General features: G+C 40.3%; 1 long non-coding RNA gene across 1 annotated transcript; it reads right to left on the bottom strand.

Annotated features, from left to right (window-relative positions):
* Positions 1 to 4,277: 4,277 nt before the first annotated feature.
* LOC110352614 (uncharacterized) lies at positions 4,278 to 6,217 on the bottom strand. The gene is made up of 2 exons (XR_002401827.4): positions 5,220 to 6,217; positions 4,278 to 4,806 (listed from the first exon to the last, which is right to left on the bottom strand). It is a non-coding gene; the product is annotated as an uncharacterized lncRNA (long non-coding RNA).
* Between the last annotated feature and the right edge of the window lie 1,343 nt (positions 6,218 to 7,560).

Here is a 7,560-nt window from a genome sequence, read left to right as displayed (position 1 = left end):
GATGGCTCTCTGAGGAGCTGATTGAACTCAGTATTATACCCACCAAATTAAGATAAATCATTACTGAAGAGTTCATGGAGTACATGCCCAAAATCAATTATGCTCACATGGAGATCTATTAATCTATCTCTGCCTGTTATATCTGTCCAGCTTCTTGTAATGGCTTTTTGTCATTCAACACAGGTTATCTCTTATAGGTAGTCGTACAGCTCCTGGTGGTTTGCATCAAAATTACAGATGCTTCTCATACATGAGGAGTCCCTTCACCCCTTCCCTATGCTCACTCCAGATTACGGTAACTTAAGTTTCATAGCCTTTCTCCCAAGAAAGTCTTCATAGCTGTAACTGGTAATATGAATACTGACTGCCTTCTGCAGGAGTTAGGTTGTTGTCAAGTTCTCTTATTTGTTCACAACAGCCTGATGAAGAATCCTGTATGGAAAGAAAAAAAAAAAAAAAAAGATTAATGTATTAGGATGTGCAGTTGAAAAAGCTGCAATGAAAAAGTCATATTGAGGAAACTGACTCTTTCTATTGAACTATTTTCAGTGAAATCCAGTGGCAGTCAGAGCCAGACCATACCAGATGCTGTCCCTATTCCCAGGGAGAGGTAAGCCTCTTGTGGTCAGTGCCTACTTGAGACAGGGGAAGCAAAGTGAGCATTGAAAGAAGGGGAAATCACAGATGAGAACTGAGGCCACACCTAAAATTTTGTCATTTTTTTTAAGTATGAGACCACATTAAGTTTGTACACCAGAACCGTTTTCATGGTGAGCAACTAGCTCTACCTCTTACCATTTACTGTTCAGTCATGTTAACAGTATAGAAGATTGGTCACTGCCTATGAGTATTTGAAGTCGATGGTGCAGTTAGGCAAAGCATTCTGAATGTGTCACAAATCCTAATGCAGATAAGAGGTAATTTTCATTATGTCAATGAATAGCTGGCGTTAGAATGGCCAGTAAGTGACAACAAATAATGTCAAGTAAATGTCTGCTAGTAAGGTTTGGTATTTATGTTAAATGGTAAATGGTCATTTTAAAAGGGTGAGCTGGATGCCACGTCCATCTCAAAAGAAAAAAAAAAAAAAGGCTTGTTGGAAAGAAATGATGTACAGATATTTCCTGTTCTTTTTTAAAAGTGTTAAAGGTGTCATAACGTATTTTTATATTACAGACATGGTCTCCAAGCTAGAATGGAAGTTGGTGCAGCTTGGAAACAAAACTGGAAGAGCTAAGTGGGATCTTAGGACATAGCAGAAAAAGTCACAGGTCACTTGAATCAAAGGCATCTAAGTCAATGAGGTCAGCTGAGATTAGTTTGACCTCAAAAGTCCATTCCAGAAAAATAGGACCAAAAAAATAGCCCTGAAAGCAATGGATATGAATTATAAGGCTGTTTTCTGAATTAAGTAGTACAGATCTGCCAAATTCTATCTTTGTACTATCAAATCCTGAGAAAATAGAGCCTATCATTACAACAGATAACAGATGAAGGGTTAATTGCATATAAGATTGTATTTCTCAATTCACAAGCTTCTTATGTTTTAATCCACATGAATTTTATTTTCTTTCACTGAAATACGCATTCCACTTGACAGCTGGATCTATGTTTTTTGGTTTGTTTTCAATTTAAGAGAGTTATCTATTCATAGCTCAGCTTAGTACAAAGTGTATCTTCCTTCATATAAATTATGCAGATACCTATGCTTAATACATGGTCAGCAATCTATTTTAAAACTTCTGGCACACAGAAATGAGAAGGGAGAATTTCAGATTCCCTCTGTTCACTTCATGACTTCAGTAGCTGTAAATGGAAGAAAGGTTTACCGTCAGAAAGAGTGCTACCCAGAAAGTGGGTTGCATTTGTAAAATCACACAGAATCACACAGAATTTCTAGGTTGGAAGAGACCTCAAGATCATCGAGTCCAACCTCTGACCTAACACTAACAGTACCCACTAAACCATATCCCTAAGCTCTACATCTAAACGTCTTTTGAATACTTCCAGGGATGGTGACTCCACCACCTCCCTGGGCAGCCCGTTCCAATGCCTAACAACCCTTTCAGTAAAGAAATTCTTCCTAACATCTAACCTAAAACTCCCCTGGCGTAACTTTAGCCCATTCCCCCTCGTCCTGTCACCAGGCACATGGGAGAACAGGCCAACCCCCACCTCTCTACAGCCTCCTTTAATGTACTTATACATAGCAATAAGGTCACCCCTGAGCCTCCTCTTCTCCAGGCTGAACAAGCCCAGCTCCTTCAGCCGCTCCTCATAGGACTTGCTCTCCAGGCCCCTCACCAGCTTCGTCGCCCTTCTTTGGACCCGCTCAAGCACCTCGATGTCCTTCTTGTAGCGAGGGGCCCAATGGGGGGGCCCCTCGCTACAAGGGGACCCTCAAGGGGAAAATGGGGGACCCTCACAGAACCTCTAACCTGTTGAAGTGAGTCAGCATCCTCATGCAATGATTTCAGCCCTGGGTTGGAGTGTGGAGGTTTTGTCAATAAAGCTTGATAAATAAATGCAACACTTTCAGTCTTTAAGAACAGGGCATCAGTAGCATGGCTGTGAATTTCATTGACTTTCTAAGCAAAATTGAACTTTTTGTTGGTAATTCATTCAAAGCAAGTAGCCAGTGTATAAATCCTTTGTTCTGTGGTAATCTGCATGCATACGAAATGAAACTGGATAAAATCTTAGAGCCTGTGGGTGTTTTGGGTGAGCTTCCTGCTTTGGTATCGAACCTTTCTTTTGATGGTATAAATAAATGTTTGGGGTTGTTGCAGCTGCAGTCAGACAACTTCCGTAACATCGATTAGTAACGTATTGGCAAAAATTGGTCTCTTTGTTAATAAGAAACAACACGGTGATTAATAGGTTACATAGGTTATACTGAGTGTACAGCCAGATATTTCAAGAGTAAATGAAATGTCCCACCACAATCAATAACGATGGAAATCAGAGCAGACTTCTCCAGCTCAGTCTTGTATATCTAACAGGGAGTGATTCCATAGTGTTTTAGGGGAGCACTAACATCTCTTCATTTATTTTTATTATTACATTAATTTGCTGAGTGGCTTTTCTAGCCTGGAAGCATGAAGGCAACAAAAATGTCAGGTTGTACTATCAGGAACTGCTGATTCCAGACAAATCTAGTTGGCTACAGCAAGCACTGAAACTGCTGCTGGCTTTCTAATATGATTCAAGTCAAATCCCTGTTTGACATGACTTCAGCATGACACTGGAGAGGAAGATATGTTTTAAATATAGAAAAATTACTTCAGAATACATTTCATAAGGTAAATATTATTTATAGTGAGACATGAGGATTTTTTTTTGTCGCGAGACAGGCTATTTTTGTGCCTTTTTCAATCTGGCAGATAATACCATGAAGTCTATTTTTGATAGATTTCCAGTTTGTTCTCTCAATTCGTTATGTCATTCAGATGAAGAAACTGCTTTGAAATGTAGAAATGAGTCCAACTGTTAAACTTACCCAGCTCTACTCATCTTTTTTGACTTTTCTTAGTCTTGAAAGAAAGAGGCAGGATCAACAGAAACAAGTTAGAGCTTGTACCAGAGAAGGAGATATAAATGAGTACCTTACATACCTGAAACCTGGCTTCAGTGAGCCATTTACTTTCTTTGCATCTGTTAGGGCTGAAAAGACCTATTTGTAATAAATTTTTGCCCAGGAATAATATTTTAACTCATTTGGGTTTTATGGCCTTTTTGTTTTGTTTTGTTTTCCTTTTATGTTCAAACCTTTCCTCTCTTGTTCAGGGTGCTATCCTTATTTATGGATGTGACATTGAATCGGCTTTTTTTCCCCTAAGACAGAATTTTATAAAAACACATCATAGAGTTCAACAACAGTGCTTGACACTTGCATTTCCCAAACCCTTTACCATTTTAGTTTTCATTGACCTGTATCTTCATTAGGGTTTTCCCCCTAAATCGCTGTGAGTACAGCAGTACCAATGCTACTTGTGAATAAGGGCAGAGCAAACTAATCCGAGATGGTTCGGGGAAGGCAGGTTTACTTTTTCTGAGCTGTGCTGAAGGACTGAAAAAGCTCCTATTGACTTCCTGAGAACAGATGAAGGTTTAAGGTCTGTGGGTCTGTGCCATGCTCAGGAGCTGGTCAATGACATACTTTCAAACGAACTATGGGAAATCCCAGCAGTACATTAAATGTGGCTTCTGTATTGAGGGATGAAAGGGGAAAAGTGACACACACCGCAAAAGTTTTGAAAGAATAGAAAGCACTAAAGTCTGTAGATTGTCTTATTTATAGTCTTCTGCTGGAAATAACAGAAAATACATACAAAAAACCATACATTTTTATGGTTATTTTGCACATGTAGCTCTTTGTGAATTTAATAAATCTATGCTTAGTTATCTTAGTTGGCCACAGTCCTGCCCAGTCCATTTGGGATGTAGGAGTGAAGGTCTCCAGAAAATTGTTGCAGTGCTTCATTGATCGTTTTCCATTTCTGTTTAATCACTTCTGTTAACTTACTTGATGCCAGTCCTCAGATACAGACAATTGCTCCCTACCCACCATTAGTCACTGGAAGAGTCTTTGAATGTCTGATGAGTCTTGAGCATATGGATGAGCAGACAGAGCAGTATTTGGGGCATGCTCAGCTTCCTAGATTCATTGCTTCTCGAAGGTACCTTCCTCAGCCTGCATTTCACCTGCAGGCAAGGGATTTTGTTCTTTGTTTGCTGAAGGCAGTTGGTAAATCCTTTGTCTATGGTGTTGTAGAAGACAAATAACACTTAAAATCTCTGTTAGGTCTAAGAGCACATTGTGAGAGGTAGTTTTAGTCCAGGACAAATTGAATTTAAGTGAAAATTGGGAATAAAGCTTCATTCCTGCTTACTAATACCATGCTCTTCCCCTGACATTTGGTACAAAGACCATCCTACAGAAAACCTAGCATTTTCTCCCCTACACATGTAAGATTCAGATTTCCCCACACAACCTGGGTTAGACCCAGCAAAGGGAAGATATGATAAAGTCTTGACACTGATGTAGGATATGATCAGGTGAACAAGACCCAGGACCTGATGGTTTTCCTGGGTGCCACCCAGCCTTTCCAACCTTTCCAATTAGCCTCAGCAACAACTAACCCACTGACAGCTGTGCTGAGATGTCCCCAGGAGCCACAGAGGTGTGTGTGATGAGATTGCCCTCACCTCCAGCTCACCTTTGCCTGGCTGTATTCATTCCTCAGCAAGCTGAGGGTGCTTCTGGTGGTGCCTTGGCTGCCTGGGCTCAGCTCTGTGCCTCTGCCAGGAAGGGAGCCAGGTAGGAGCATGGGGTTGAGCTGGGAAGGGGGCTGGGAGGTGCTGGGAGGTGCTGCTGCCTCTTGGGCACGAGGAATGAGAACTTGGCTAGAGGGGTTCCTGCTTGGTGAGGTTTTGTTTCATGCACTGTGCCTTTGGGTTTGCTAGGATGTCAGGGTGGTTCTATGATTCTAATGGGCTTGCAGGGTTTTTAGCTAATGAAATGTTTAAAGTCTGTTTAGAGCAGCTGCAGAAAACCTCTTTATCACCTGAGCTGTGCTGGTAATGTCTAAAGCCTGAATCAAGGTTTAATCAATCAATCTCTGTGAAGAGATTATGTGAAAAACTTGCTTTCTTTTCTTTCTCTGTGAGTACTGTTGAAAAGAGTGCATCCTTAACGTGAACATTAAAGTGTTGGGTTTGTTTTTTCTTTCCCCCCTCAAATGTTGATAATGGAGGGCTGAGGGAAAGAGATGTATTTGCAATGTGAGCTTGCTGTGGTTTGGGTAGAAAGGTCTCCTGCATCTAACTAAATGAGTATGGAAGCACCATGGCTCAAAACCCAGTTGTTGGTTGGTCTTAATATCCTTGGGTTAGGGCTGTGTGTTTTATGTTCCTGTGTAGGAACCTTAAATGGAGCTCCCTACTTTCCCTAACGTGCCCTAACTTGCTATTGAATCAAATGCTAACACTTTGCATCCAATTCCTCTTGTGTTGTCCCTCACAGAGGTGCAATATGTTAGGCAGTAGCAATTCCAGTTCTTATAGCTGAGGTATGTATGGTGGTGGACGAGTATCTAGGGGATATTTTTGAATTGCATTAATGGTATTCTCGCTTGGCCAAATCTATTAATCTTCTTAGAACATTTATCATATGCTGTCTACAAGTAAGTAGTAAGTGACTACAGGCAAGTGTTTGTTAATATGTCCTTCCTCTGTATGCATTTCTCATGAAGCAGGCTGTTACTGTTTCTGTTTGCAGTCACTTCTAATCTGAAAATTATTTCATTAGTCCAAAAATTAATAACAGCTTTAGTGAAACTGTTTGAATGAGCAAAATGCATGTTTAATGGCTTGTGGGGATCAGAATCCAGACACGTAAAGCTTTGGTACAAAACCCTAACATGCTGATAGAAGCTTGTATTAAGCTGATGTAAGAAACCTATCAAAACCAATATATTTTCAAAAGGAATGATTAAGTGAATGATTAGTAACATTTCAGTCTTAAACTTTAGTATTTAACCTATCAAATGTTGTTGTTAATAAACTGAGGTTTCTTTATAACAAAGACCTGGTCAGGAATATTTTTCTTATGATAACATCATTTTAACTTCCCCCTCTCACTATGCTCTGGAGCTTGTAAATCGAAACTACTTCTGTTTTGAAAAATCTCCAAAAACAAACAAAATACCTCCTAGCACCTTATGCTAGTCCAAGACCTGTGGCTATGTTTCCTATTTTGAATTTTCTGTTCAGATCTGTTGTAGTGCTTCATTTTGTCATTTTCCTTAACATAAATATCCCTCACCTCCCTGTCCCCCCTTGCCAGGAAAAGCCAAAAGCCAAGCTGATACATAATTCCAACTACGCCTCACAGTATTCTGTTAAATGATGTGTTTCATAAAAATATTTCAAAATCCCAAAGCTATCACAACTAATGATGTTTGATGCCTGCTGATTGAAATTATGACTAACGGGATAATAGCTGTTACATGTACTCATTTAGGTTGTCATCTCATGTAATCAAGTAGAAGATGTGTTTAACTTTGACCATGGCAGTTCAGTTTCTTGGTGGCCAGCTGTGTACATCAAAGTCTCACAGTGCTTTGGGAAAGCATTAGTAACAACAACCTTTTACATGCAGGAGCCCAGTATCAAACCATTAATTCCTAAACTTCTCCTCCTGGCACCCAGACTGGAGACAAATATAATAGAAACATTAAGGAAGAAAAAAAAAAATGATATATAAGGGAAAGAAGTGAAAACCAGTGCTGTTTCTCAGTCTTCTCATCTAAGGACAGATGCAGTTTTGCTAAACAGGGGCATGCTGGCAGGCTGTCCCTTGCATGCTGGGCCCCTCCAACTCAGTGGTATCTCCTAGGAGCTTGCAGTTCTTTTACTATTGAGTCTCACTTAAGCCAAAAAGAGAAAACTGAGCTCATGGGCAGGTGGTGACTGTTTGAGCAATACCCTGGGGGGAAGCAAGGTGAGCTTGTGTGGGACACAGCTGTAGGTATTTGTGGCTCTTGGAAGGGCTGCAGT

Source organism: Anas platyrhynchos, chromosome 3 (assembly GCF_047663525.1).
Source record: "Anas platyrhynchos isolate ZD024472 breed Pekin duck chromosome 3, IASCAAS_PekinDuck_T2T, whole genome shotgun sequence".
NCBI lineage: Eukaryota > Metazoa > Chordata > Aves > Anseriformes > Anatidae > Anas > Anas platyrhynchos.
Note: the sequence above shows the minus strand (reverse complement) of the source record. Positions and strands in the feature narration are given on the sequence as shown.